The sequence below is a fragment of the Mauremys reevesii genome, linkage group 2 (assembly GCF_016161935.1).
Source record: "Mauremys reevesii isolate NIE-2019 linkage group 2, ASM1616193v1, whole genome shotgun sequence".
Taxonomy (NCBI): domain Eukaryota; kingdom Metazoa; phylum Chordata; order Testudines; family Geoemydidae; genus Mauremys; species Mauremys reevesii.
The window spans coordinates 174,909,362-174,923,480 of record NC_052624.1 but is presented as its reverse complement, the minus strand read 5'-3'; the positions used below and the strand labels follow the sequence as shown (position 1 = coordinate 174,923,480).

At 42.3% G+C, this 14,119-nt stretch overlaps 1 protein-coding gene across 1 annotated transcript in view; it reads left to right on the top strand.

Moving 5' to 3' along the window:
- The window catches only part of LOC120397306, a 427,598-nt gene that overhangs the window by 117,455 nt on the left and 296,024 nt on the right, over positions 1-14,119 (top strand). Inside the window, exon 4 of the mRNA XM_039523006.1 lies at positions 3,841-3,929. The gene's annotated coding sequence lies outside the window, so the exon portion shown is untranslated. The remainder of the gene's footprint in view (positions 1-3,840; positions 3,930-14,119) is intronic.

The window sequence follows — 14,119 nt, the reverse complement described above, 5'->3', positions numbered from 1 at the left end:
TGTCAGAAATCTGTAATAGAAATACGGCCTAAGTCATCATTCCTATCAAAATAAGACTACTGTAAGGTTTACTGGCTTGGGTCAGGGCTTAAAAGTAATATTTTAACATAATGGAATCTGCTTTTTAGCTATGGTGAGGCTCCTACTTTTCCATAATTTTGTATGTGTAGTGAAAATCACCACATCTGTGTCTAAAATATAGAGAGGCAAGGTGGGTGAGGAATCTTTTGTTAGACCAACTTCTGTTGCTGAGAGAGACAAGCTTTCAAGCTACACAGAGCTCTTCTTCAGGTGCTGACTTGTGTAGCTCGACAGCTTGTCTCTCTCACTAATAGAAGTTGGTCCAGTAAAAGATATGAACTCACTCACCATGTCTCCCTAATATCCATCATGGCTAAAACACCACTCTAAAATATAGTACATTTAAAAAAAATTGATTGGTTGCATTTATTCAAGGGGATAAAGACTGTTGATGATGAATACTGTACTAGCAGTGATGATAGTCCCTAATTCTCTTGAGCAGATCTTGGTTCAGTGTATAGAGTGATAAATAAACCATATACAGAGGACTAGCATTGTGTATGCTAACTAGAATATAAAAATGTTGGTTATTGTTGAGATGATCCACTTAAAAGGTAGAAAAAATATTGTATTTACCCGTTAATTTGCACTCCAGCGCATCATCAGGGATCTACAACCTTTCCTGAAGGACGATCCCTCACTCTCACAGATCTTGGGAGACAGGCCAGTCCTCACCTAGAGATAGCCCCCCAACCTGAAGCAAATACTCACCAGCAACTACACACCACACAGCAAAAACACCACCCCAGGAACCAAACCCTGCTACTAACCCCAGTGCCAACTTTGTCCACATATCTATTAAAGGGACACCATCATAGGACCTAATCACATCAAACATGCCATCAGGGGCTCGTACACCTGCACATCTACCAACGTGATATATGCCATCATGTGCCAGCAATGCCCCTCTGCCATGTACATTGGCAAAATCGGACAGTCTCTATGCAAAAGAATAAATGGTCACAAATCTGATATCAGGAATCATAACATTCAAAAACCAGTAGAAGAACACTTCAACCTCCCTGGTCACTCAATAACAGACCTAAAAGTGGCGATTCTTCAACAAAAAAACTTCAAAAACAGACTCCAATGTGAAGCTGCAGGACTGAAATTAATTTGCAAACTGGATACCATCGGATTAGGTCTAAATAAAGACTGGGAGTGGTTGGGTCATTACAAAACCTAAACTTAATTTCCCCAATACTAATTTCTCCCTACTGTTACTCAAACCTTCTTGTCAACTGTCTGTAATGGGCCACTCCCTTACCACTTCAAAAGTTATTTTTCCTCCTTTGGTATCCTGCTGTTAATTGATTTATCTCAATAGACTGACCTCACTCTTGATAAAGCAACCCCCATCCTTTCATGTATTTATACCTGCTCCTGTATTTTTCACTTCATGCATCTGATGAAGTGGGTTCTAGCCCACAAAGCTTATGCCCAAATCAATTGTTAGTCTCTAAGATGCCACAAGGACTCCTCATTGTTTTTGCTGATACAGACTAACATGGCTACCACTCTGAAAACTGTAATTAATGTAACTTTGTTATGATCATTGTTTCCGGTGGTTCTTCAAATGTGCTTAAAAATTAAAAAAGCATTGACTTCAACATGATAAACCAAATCAGAAGTGACTTCTCTCCAGAGCTGCTGCTTATTTAGCCACACATGTTTAGTCTGTCTTTTTAAATCCCACAGCCAGAACTGCCTGCCTAGAATACAGATGACATTGTCATAGGACCCCATCCAGCTTATATTGTGTACATTGCCTTCTGTGCATGCTGGCTACACAGTGCACTGACCTGTCCAAGGGAAAGGCTAGCACATTACAGAAGGCAAGCATGGGGGTGGGGAAGGAAGGGGAGAGGGCACAGTCCTTCATCTCAGGAGAATTGTGAAGATGTTCAGAAGGGAGCTGATGGTGTCTGTCTCTCTCCTGTCTGCTGTAACAGCCTGGCTTTCTGCAATGAGGCAACCTTCCTTTGCACAGGTCAGCTCACTGTTCAGCCCACGTGCACAGACTTAGTGAGCTGCTTCATGGCCTCATTAGGAAGGAAAAGGACAGATCCAGGCCAATTTAAGCAAATAAACAAATTAACCTTGTGTTTAGGTCTTCTCCCAACCCGTATAACTGATATGGTAGAGCTGGGAGTGGGGAGGAAGAGAAGACTCGTGACTGTATCTCAGTTCCTGACTGCTGTTGAAGGGGTGGGGGAACCGCAGTCCAGCTTAGGTGGTTACTTCCTTCCTCCTCCATCATCTCAATCAGAAGTCAGAAAGGTGACCTCAGTGTCAGAGTAGTAGTGCCTAGAAGCCAAAATCTGCTCTTATTTATACCAGTGTGAATCAGAGTAACGCCTTATATCAGTTCTGTATTAATGTCACTGGGAACAGAGGGCCTGACCCTGTTTTCACGGAACTTTGTGTCAAGATTTGTACTGAGTAAGTATGAGCCACAAAATTATATCTGGTATAATATAACAGTACTACTTGAGCCGACGATGAATAGTAAATTCTAGTATCAAATAATAAAAAAGGTGTATTGTTTATTTAATTTGTCACCTCCTCAAGGCAAGAACTGTCTCCTACTATGTGCGTGTACAGCACCCCACACAATGGGGCCTGATCTCAGTTGTGACCTCTTGACTCCACTGTAATATAAATATTAATAAAAACTAGTAGTGTATCACTATTTGGGGGTGGTGAATCCTTAGCTTGATGACTCAAACAGAGCATTTCTTCCTGTGTGACCTTCTCCCTATTAGGTCTAAGATACCCTTACAGTCTCTTGGTTGCACAAATGCTATAGGATTATGCCAAAATCACTCTTTAATTTTTTTCCCTATTCAGTCATAATTCATGAGCTAGATCTATTTTTAAAAGTATTTAAAAGTATTCTCTTGCTTGCTTATATGTAGAGATCATAATCCTCTATTTGTGATGCTGGGGTATGTAAATGTGAGCATAATTTCAGTGTCATAAACAGAGGATTGTAAATGTCTAAGGCATGGTTCATTTAAAAGAAAATAAAATGTTTTGACACATTTATTTCTGTTCTGCCCAAGTGGATCCTACATTCAGAACTCCTTTCATAGATAGCAAATATAACACCATGGTTCACCTGAGAGTTGCAAAAGACAAGAAGGAAGCAGAGCATGGTAACAAATTGGTAGTCACTTATTTCTTTCCTGTAACTATGCTGTATGAAGTGGCCACTTAGAAATTGACTGTGGCAATGGGGATATAATTCAGATCCTTCATCAGAGCCCAGGCCCTGACCACTTGAGATAAAGGAGAGTCTCTTACTTGCTAGCACTAAATGAACTATGACAAGTTCATCCATCTCAAGGCCCTCACTACATCTCAACTTTTTCCTTTAATCTTTTAGAGGAGGCTCATCCCACTCTTCTTTCCTTAACCCTCCCTTTCTCTATTTTCCTTTGTGCCATTTTTCTTGCCCCCTTTTCTCTATATGTCATGCACCATCTCTATTCCACTTTGAAGCTCCTCCTTCAGGTTCACTTTTTAGCTAGCTTTCCATCACAAGTGTAATTCATTGAGCTAATAACTCGGCCCTGTACCTGGTCGCATTAAAAATAAACATAAAAGCACCAATCAGAAGGTACCAAAATGGAACAAAGGGATCCAAATTCTTTGTAAATAATCCTCTCCAAAGAGCTTTGCCTTGTCTTCAGTTTTATGTTTTTCCTTTTCCTCTTATGATTCATTTCTACTTGTTATCTAATCAATTTAATGTAGATTGCAAGCTATGGAGGAAGGGAGCAGATGGAGTGGGCCAAAATTCCAAATGGGTCTTCTGTGGTCTTTATCTGTGAGTGCAAAGCTTGGTAAGTATAAACACTGCACACTGTCTTCAGGTAGTATCTTCTCCACTTGGTCTACAAGACGCTAACACCTGGATATGCAGGGGCACCGCTCATAGTGTGAGTCTGGGGTAAATGCCACAATACCCTCCTCTGCATGAATATCTTTGCAATCTATTTTTCATATATGGCTACATTTTAAATGAAAATTGTCCCTTTCTGCAATATATTTTATAGCTCATCATGCACTTCTCTACAGGATGATTCTTCAGCAGCTAGATACTACAGTGATTGGTGCACTATCCATTTCTCTCTCTCGAGTATTTATTTACAGCCGCTGTGTGTATAGGAGTCCAATGAGAGCTCCATGCACAGAGTGGCTATAGGAGTACGCCCAATATTTGTTCAATATACTGTATGAAGTATAGCTGCCAATACTGTTTTGCTCTGAATGGACTGGAATGTTACCCTAACTGTAAATCATTGGAGTGGGATGTTCTATCTACATTGGAGCTTCAGTCCTCTGGGGGACGGATATCTGTACGCTGACATTTGGGGATATGTTATTTAGCACCTATATTCTGCCTACCTTGTTATGGGGGAGAAGCCTGTAGCTTTTACTTCCATTAAGTAGTATGGTTCAGTTAATGGATAGGTAACAGGAAAGAGCGTAAGGGGATGCCATTGTTAATGTGAACTCCTGTGGTTTTTATTATAGTTGCACCCTCTATAGTTAGAGTTGAGCAGCTGTTTCCATTATGAACTCCGATTTGCGGGGTTTATAACTTACTTGTTACATTTTAGCCTGGAGCAAATTTTTAACTTACTGGGTCTTTGCCTGGGAGAATTAAAAAAAAAAACAACAAAAAAACTCCTCCATCTAGCCATTTGAAAGTTTGCACAGATGCTGAATTTTGCTAATGTTTTTTGAGATTTTTAAAACTGTGTATTGATTAAGTGTCCTGATTTCATAATTTCACAAAATAGTTTGAACTCTCATGTGTATTTAAAAGAAATATTGATGAAGGAAATAAGTGAGCTGTAGCAAAAAGGAGAACTGTTATGGCTAATCTGGTGTTTCTCCATTTGGATAACTCTTCAGATACTAAGATTTTGCTTTGGAAAGGCAGTAAAATGACAGTTCACTGAAATGAGAGCACATTGGATTGATTTTTATTCATAAGGATGAGAGAAATTGGTGTCTGTGTATTATATTATACATACATATACACATGCACGGAATGCACACATCACTGCCTGATATGTCTGCTGAGGTGTCCTATGGTATGTGCTTGGTCATAAGAATATTTAAGTCCCCTGTGCATCCAACTACATTTATAAAGATCCAAGAATGCTATCACGGGTCTTCCCAAATCTTGTTCAGTGGCCTTTAACTGCCTTGGAATAATGTGTTGCCTAGCTTCTATAGTGTTCACTCATACAATATAAAGACAAACTTTTATATATAAGTAAATAAGTGAAATGTCTAGGCTCTTGAAGTTTGCCTCCATGAATTCAACCATTTCCTCCTGTATGTAAATATCTTAAACCATCATTCCCAAAAACAAAAATTGCAACAGGGCCATGAAAGTTTTTTCTTTTTTTTAAATTAATTCCTTACTTTTGTTTTTATAAGTTTAAGAAACTTGTAAAACTGGTTAGACATTCATAGATCCTTATAGAATTATATTTTCAAATTATCTGATTTGCGCATGAAAATTCTGCTGTCACCTAGGACTGGATTTACAAAGAGGGCACCTCAACATGCAGAGAGGCATCTACTAAGATTTACAGGTGTACGGAAGCAGGATAGGTACCTAACTCCCATTGATTTCAATGGGATCAAGGAGCCTAACTCAGGTGCTTCTGTATATCCCAGTAGTTGCCTATCAGTGTTCTTAGTGCCTAAAAACATTTGTAAATCTGGTCACTATTCTAAAATTTTTTAAACTCTCCACTAATTTTGGGTGCCCAATTTAGATACCCAGAATCTGATTTTCAGTGGTGCTGAGGCCCCACAGTCTAAAAAAGGAGATGTCTGGAGTCTTGGGGCCCTTTAAAAAAATGAAGGCCTTATCCACCCAATTTGCATGGATAGGAGCTATTTATAACTGCAAAGTCTATTGTTTGGATGCAGAGATTCAGGTGCAGTCTTTGAATATATGAACTTTGAATAATAATACTTTATGTACAGTAGAGATGACTTGAGGAAACTGTTTTTGAATCCAGTTAGGCTTAGTGAAGGTATTAGGTTTAGTTTAGTTTTGGAAGAGAAGACTGAACCAGGGCTAGAATTAACATTTGACAGCAGCTAAGTCTTATGAGTTATTCTTGCATCATTTTGACTCCAACAAGCTGAAATCTCCAGAGCTCAGTTGTTTCTGTGTGATAGATCCCTTCTGGTTTTGGATCCAGTTCTGAACTAAAGCTGTAGGAGTGATTTAAGATGAAGAGATTTGACTCTGAGCCTAGACCTCATAGAAATGTGTAGGGAGGGAGTGTCATTGTTTAGCTTCCAATTTTGGCATAATGTGGTAAAATATCTTTTGAGCCACTTGTGGTGTAGCCCTCCAAGCCACTCTGGCTGTATTGAGCTAATTCCTCAGCCTTTCCTTGTGACTGTCTCATACCTGTCTCGGATACACAGTTATGAGTTTTAGTGAGGAGACAAACAGTAGGGGTTAACTAGAGACTTTTCTTTACAAACCCTCCAGATGTTCTCTGTGTGGTTCCTCCCTCACAACCATTCAGTACACTACTCAAGATGGTTTTTCAGCAGGCTGATTTATTTATAATATTGAGGAGATGTGCCCCAGAAAGCAAAACAAACTAACAAAAGAAGCCACTCAAACTATCTTCTCAGGAGCAAGTTGCAGACTACTGCAGCTGGTGTTGAAGGGAATTCATGTAGAGGAACACCACCCATTCATGTACCTGCTCCGGATTCTTCACTCTGTGCTCTGAGCACATGAGGGGGCTGTTATAATTCTTCTGCATGGCAGCCTGTGTGACAATGGATAGGTCTAGGCTTATGTGGGCTCATTTATTTAGATATATAACAGAATAAAAGTGCCGATTTGATGCTGTAGATCCCTTTGCTATAAACATAAAATATACATTGACATTAAAAAAACCAGCCACTTCTCTAAAATCAGGAAATAATCAACCAGAGAGATCAACCACATTGAACAATATGTAAGAAGTACTCCATCACACTCCCCCATTCCCCAAAGAGCTGAGAAAATGATGGGCTTTGTAACATACGTGGAAGACCTATGGTCAAGGAAAGAATGCCAAAGTCAAGGGCCCATCACTGAAGATGACAAGCCAGAAACTCCCTCCTTCACATTTGGGGAACCTGAGTTTGACTGCCTTTTCTGACTACAGCTTCTGCGGTATGGTGCAAGGAAAGGAGAGGCAGCTTCTCACATTGGCAGGTCACAAGTTTCTCACATTGACAGGCAGTGCTTAATTTGTAACGAAAGGGGTGCCAGGGCTCAAGCAATTTTTTTACATTCATAACTGAATCTGCAAGCCCAGAGGTGCTGGGGCTATGAACTGCCAAGCCTAGAGGTGCTGGGGCTCAGCCCTGGCAGGTCCTGGCACAAATTTAACACTACTGACAGGTCCAAAGCCGGTTAGGATGTTATAGGTCAAAAGTCAAACTCTTAAACTCCTCCCAGAAACCAGTAAGCAGATCCCAGAGCACCAGGGTCATATACAAGATGCCACCCTAAGACGACTACAGATGTGGTGACACCAGCTTCAATTTTTGGTTTGATTTCAGATGTAGCCCAATGTAAACAAATTGTAGTAATTTAATGAGTCAATAGATCATGTTTCTTTAAAAAAACCAAACCAAACCCCACAATTACCTGGGAGAGCAGGACCTACAGCTACTACCCTTATTAGTGAACAGTAGTGTATAGGAGGAGACCACTAAATTGTCTGTGATTCCCAAGGACCTTTCCTCCCTCCAAATCTATATCTTCAGCATGGGTGGCAACTGGATTCAGTAATCATGTGCCCAGAGGAAGGGTGCAATTTCATCACGGAAAGTACAAAAAAAAGAAGATAAATTACAAGTTGGTATGCAAGACGAGATTTGTACAGGGAACAGATATTCTTCATCGTCAAAATTCCAGTGACAGCCTTCACATGCATGTTAGCTAGGTATGTGGTATCCACCCTGGTTAGTTCCTGAAACAAATTCTTCATAGCAGGCTGCAAGCCAACACAGACACAATTATACTATTTTGAATATAAACGCAAGATTTTGTGATTAGATGATCATTTTTACTGCCCAGGTAGGATGCTGTAGGAGTGAATTCAACCCAGTTAATGACCATAAATAATAACGATGGCATTATTCCTTTGTCTTGTCCTTTGCTCACACTAATCTGCTCTGACAGCTAGCTTTGCTCTTTTATTAACTCTCCGTCAGCTGTAATCGGTGACAGTGAAGTCAGGCAGTAAAATTTACATGTGCCAAGTCTCACCATTTCTTTCTGAAACCTTTCAGCCTTCAGCCTCTGCATTTTGGGATGGGAATGGAAAAGAGCATGGGATAGAGAGTGGAAGAGGGGTGCTTTTAATATCCTAAGCTATCAAGGAGGGTGTATATAACAAGTAAGAAAGATGTTTACTTTGATCAATACAAATCTATCTGAACTGTAATTTCCCCACTTCTTAAAAAACATGCACCGGGAATTGTGGCTGGTGTGGAAATGTGGACATTATCTTTGATTATTATTTTGTTTATTATTTTATTACTATAAATAAATTAGAAGTAAATGTTTACTAGATCAGCAAAATAATAATAATAATAAAAAAAATTGATCTCACATCAGCTCATGTTGTACACTACTACAATCCTCCATCCAGATCCAGAGTACAATTTATGCCTATTACTTATAAGTTATCTGGTAGTCATTTCTTTGAGACCTTATAATGACCTCAAATGTAACTATTATCCTACTAGGCTAGTTGCAATTGGAGATCAAAGTTCCAATGAAGTAAAGACATTTGGTCCCCAGTCTGTAATTTGGGGTCTGTGGTTTGACAATAAGGCCGACATGGTGGGCAAGGGGATGGGAGCAGTGGCTCTTAGAGAGCTGTACACTTTGGTCAAAGATAATGAGAGAACAAAATAATCAAATCACATTTCACAATGCAGTATTCTATGTGCTTTTAATTATGAAGCCTTCATCACAAAATGGAGTGAAATGATAAGCAAGAATTTTATAAACTAGCACATAAAATGTGAATGTTAATTATTTCAGCCAATCCTTTTAGTAGAGTAACACACTTTTTTTTTTCAAGTTGGCTTTAGGAACTGAGAGAGTGTAGAGTGGCTATTTTACAATTCTAATTTTTGCTATTTTTGTTGATGGTTATCACATTCTGAAAAAGGAAGCAGGAACCAAAAAGAAATGGGTTCTTTCGCACAGTCATGGATCACAGAGCATTTCAAAGTTTGTCTCACAAAGGAAGATACAATCATTTAGAACTGTCTTTCTCAGATTGTTACACCAGCATTTTATTGATATAGGCATTTCTTTCCCACAATCATATTCTGCACTGACCATCTCTCTCTCAATGATCAATCTTTTCTAGTTTTTTTCTTTTTCTGAATATAGATTTTGTGTGCGTAAAAGCATGGTCCTGCTCAGAAAAGCAACTGTAAAAATGACACTATGGAAACTCCTGATTACTGTGTCTCTCTGATTTCCAGACAAACTGTGATCAAGTTTGCTAGTAAACAGATAATTGGGTCTACACCAGGATAAAGCAGGAGTAGGGTGGTGAGATGTCCCAATATTATCGGGAATGTCCTGATATTATGGGCTTTGTCTTATATAAGCAACTATACCCCTCCCCCATGTGTCACAATTTTTTACATTTGCTGTCTGGTTAGTCCAATCAGGAGTAACCTAATAGGTGGCGTTACATTGGTTTAAAACTGGTGTGAGAGCAGAATTAAGCCCACTGTTTCTAACCAACTATGTAAAATCGGGATGGGCTCTGAGAGTCAGACTGATTTCTTTCCATTTTGCATATACTGGCCATTAATAAATGTCCATTTACACATAGAATCATAGAATCTCAGGGTTGGAAGGGACCTCAGGAGGTCATCTAGTCCAACCCCCTGCTCAAAGCAGGACCAAACCCAACTAAATCATCCCAGCCAGGGCTTTGTCAAGCCTGACCTTAAAAACCTCTAAGGAAGGAGATTCCACCACCTCCCTAGGTAACCCATTCCAGTTCTTCACCACCCTACTAGTGAAAAAGTTTTTCCTAATGTCCAACCTAAACCTCCCCCTCTGCAACTTGAGACCATTACTCCTTGTTCTGTCATCTTCTACCACTGAGAACAGTCTAGATCCATCCTCTTTGGACCCCCCTTTCAGGTAGTTGAAAGCAGCTATCAAATCCTCCCTTATTCTTCTCTTCTGCAGACTAAACAATCCCAGTTCCCTCAGCCTCTCCTCATAAGTCATGTGCTCCAGCCCCCTAATCATTTTTGTTGCCCTCCGCTGGACTCTCTCCAATTTATCCACATCCTTCTTGTAGTGTGGGGCCCAAAACTGGACACAGTACTCCAAATGAGGCCTCACCAGTGCTGAGTAGAGGGGAATAATCACATCCCTCGATCTGCTGGAAATGCCCCTACTTATACAACCCAAAATGCCATTAGCCTTCTTGGCAACAAGGGCACACTGTTGACTCATATTCAGCTTTTCGTCCACCGTAACCCCTAGGTCCTTTTCTGCAGAACTGCTGCCCAGCCATTTGGTCCCTAGTCTGTAACAGTGCATGGGATTCTTCCGTCCTAAGTGCAGGACTCTGCACTTGTCCTTGTTGAACCTCATCATATTTCTTTTGGCCCAATCCTCTAATTTGTCTAGGTCCCTCTGTATCCTATCCCTACCCTCCAGCGTATCAACCACTCCTCCCAGTTTAGTGTCATCTGCAAACTTGCTAAGGGTGCAGTCCACACCATCCTCCAGATCGTTAATGAAGATATTGAATAAAACCGGCCCCAGCACCGACCCTTGGGGCACTCCACTTGATACCGGCTGCCAACTAGACATGGAACCATTGATCACTACCCATTGAGCCCGACCATCTAGCCAGTTTTCTATCCACCTTACCGTCCATTCATCCAGCCCAGACTTCTTTAACTTGCTGGCAAGAATACTGTGGGAGACTGTATCAAAAGCTTTGCTAAAGTCCAGAAATAGCACATCCACTGCTTTCCCCTCATCCACAGAGCCGGTTATCTCATCATAGGAGGCAATTAGGTTAGTCAGGCATGACTTGCCCTTGGTGAATCCATGCTGACTGTTCCTGATCACTTTCCCCTCCTTTAAGTGGTTCAGGATTGATTCCTTGAGGACCTGTTCCATGATTTTTCCAGGGACTGAGGTGAGACTGACTGGCCTGTAGTTCCCTGGATCTTCCTTCTTCCCTTTTTTAAAGATGGGCACTACATTAGCTTTTTTCCAGTCGTCTGGGACCTCCCCCGATCGCCATGATTTTTCAAAGATAATGGCCAATGGCTCTGCAATCTCATTGGCCAACTCCTTTAGCACCCTCGGATGCAGCGCATCCGGCCCCATGGACTTGTGCTCGTCCAGCTTTCCTAAATAGTCCTGAACTACTTCTTTCTCCACAGAGAGCTGGTCACCTCCTCCCCATACCGTGCTGCAGAGTGCAGCTGTCTGGGAGCTGACCTTGTCTGTGAAGACAGAGGCGAAAAAAGCATTGAGTACACTAGCTTTCTCCACATCCTCCGTCACTAGGTTCCCTCCCTCATTCAGCAAGGGGCCCACACTTTCCTTGACTTTCTTCCTGTTGCTGACATACCTGAAGAAACCCTTCTTGTTACTCCTAACATCACCGGCTAGCTGCAACTCCAAGTGTGATTTTGCCTTCCTAATTTCACTCCTGCATGCCTGAGCAATATTTTTATACTCCTCCCTGGTTATTTGTCCAATCTTCCACTTCTTGTAAGCTGTTTTTTGTGTTTAAGACGAGCAAGGATTTCACTGTTAAGCCAAGCTGGTCTCCTGCCATATTTACTTTTCTTCCTACACATCGGGATGGTTTGTTCCTGCAACCTCAATAAGGATTCTTTAAAATACAGCCAGCTTTCCTCGACTCCTTTCCCCGTCATGTTATTCTCCCAGGGGACCTTGCCCATCAGTTCCCTGAGGGAGTCAAAGTCTGCTTTTCTGAAGTCCAGGGTCTCTGTTCTACTGCTCTCCTTTCTTCCTTGTGTCAGGATCCTGAACTCGACCATCTCATGGTCACTGCCTCCCAGGTTCCCATCCACTATTGCTTCCTCTACTATTTCTTCCCTGTTTGTGAGCAGCAGGTCAAGAAGAGCTTTTCCCCTAGTTGGTTCCTCCAGCACTTGCACCAGGAAATTGTCCCCTACATTTTCCAGAAACTTCCTGGATTGTCTGTGCACCGCTGTATTGCTCTCCCAGCAGATATCAGGGTGATTAAAGTCACCCATGAGAACCAGGGCCTGTGATCTAGCAACTTCTGTTAGTTGCTGGAAGAAAGCCTCGTCCACCTCATCCCCCTGGTCCGGTGTTCTGTAGCAGACTCCCACCAGAACATTACCCTTGTTGTTCATACTTCTAAATTTAATCCAGAGACTCTCAGGTTTTTCTGCAGTTTCATACCGGAGCTCTGAGCAGTCATACTGCTCTCTTACATACAACGCAACTCCCCCACCTTTTCTGCCCTGCCTGTCCTTCCTGAACAGTTTATATCCATCCATGACAGTACTCCAATCATGTGAGTTATCCCACCAAGTCTCTGTTATTCCAATTACATCATAATTCCCTGACTGTGCCAGGACTTCTAGTTCTCCCTGCTTGTTCCCCAGGCTTCTTGCATTTGTGTATAGGCACTTAAGATAACTCGCTGATTGTCCCGCTTTCTCGGTCTGAGACAGGAGTCCTCCCCTCTTGCAGTCTCCTGCTTGTGCTTCCTCCCGGTATCCCACTTCCCCACTTACCTCGGGGCTTTGGTCTCCTTCCCCCGGTGAACCTAGTTTAAAGCCCTCCTCACTAGGTTAGCCAGCCTGCTTGCAAAGATGCTCTTCCCGCTCTTCGTGAGGTGGATCCCGTCTCTGCCTAGCAATCCTTCTTCTTGGAAGACCATCCCATTGTCAAAGAATCCAAACCCTTCTCTCCGACACCATCTGCATAGCCATTTGTTGATTTCCACGATTCGACGGTCTCTACCCTGGCCTTTTCCTGCCACAGGGAGGATAGACGAGAACACCACTTGCGCCTCAAACTCCTTTATCCTTCTTCCCAGAGCCACGTAGTCTGCAGTGATACGCTCAAGGTCATTCTTGGCAGTATCATTGGTGCCCACGTGGAGAAGCAGGAAGGGGTAGCGATCCGAGGGCTTGATGAGTCTCGGCAGTCTCTCCATCACATCGTGAATCCTAGCCCCTGGCAAGCAGCACACCTCTCGGTTTTCCCGGTCAGGGCGGCAGATAGATGACTCAGTCCCCCTGAGGAGAGAGTCCCCGACCACCACCACCCTCCTCCTCCTCCTGGGAGTGGTGGTCGTGGAACCCCCATCCCTAGGACGGCGCATCTCATGCCTTCCAATCAGTGGAGTCTCCTTCTGCTCTGTTCCCTCAGATGTATCATCCACTCCACTCTCTGCACTAGTACCTGCGGAGAGAACACGAAAACGGTTGCTCACTTGTATCTGTGTTTCTGGTACTCTTTCCTCTTCTGGATGTCACATGCCGCCAGTTATCCTCACTGGCCTTCTGTCCCCGCTGTGTAGCCTGCTCTGAATCTTCAGAACATTGTGCCCACTGAAGCTGATCCTGACGTCTATCCAGGAAATCCTTGTTTTCTTTTATGGAACGCAGGGTTGATATCCGTTTCTCCAGACCTTGAATCTTCTCCTCCAATATGGAGATCAGCTTGCACTTTGTACAGACAAAGTCGCTTCTATCCTGTGGAAGGAAGACAAACATGGCGCATCCTGTGCAGGTCACGATGGCAGATCGCTCAGCATCCATGGTCTATTCCTTCTAAGAGCTCTCTCCAGGCGAACTCCCAGGCAAACTCCTTCTGTTTGCCTCTCTGCTGTTCGCTGCTCAGCTGGTTCACAGCTGACTGCCTTTTTATAACAGTCAGGCCCAGCTGGAACAAAGCACTCCCAAATCA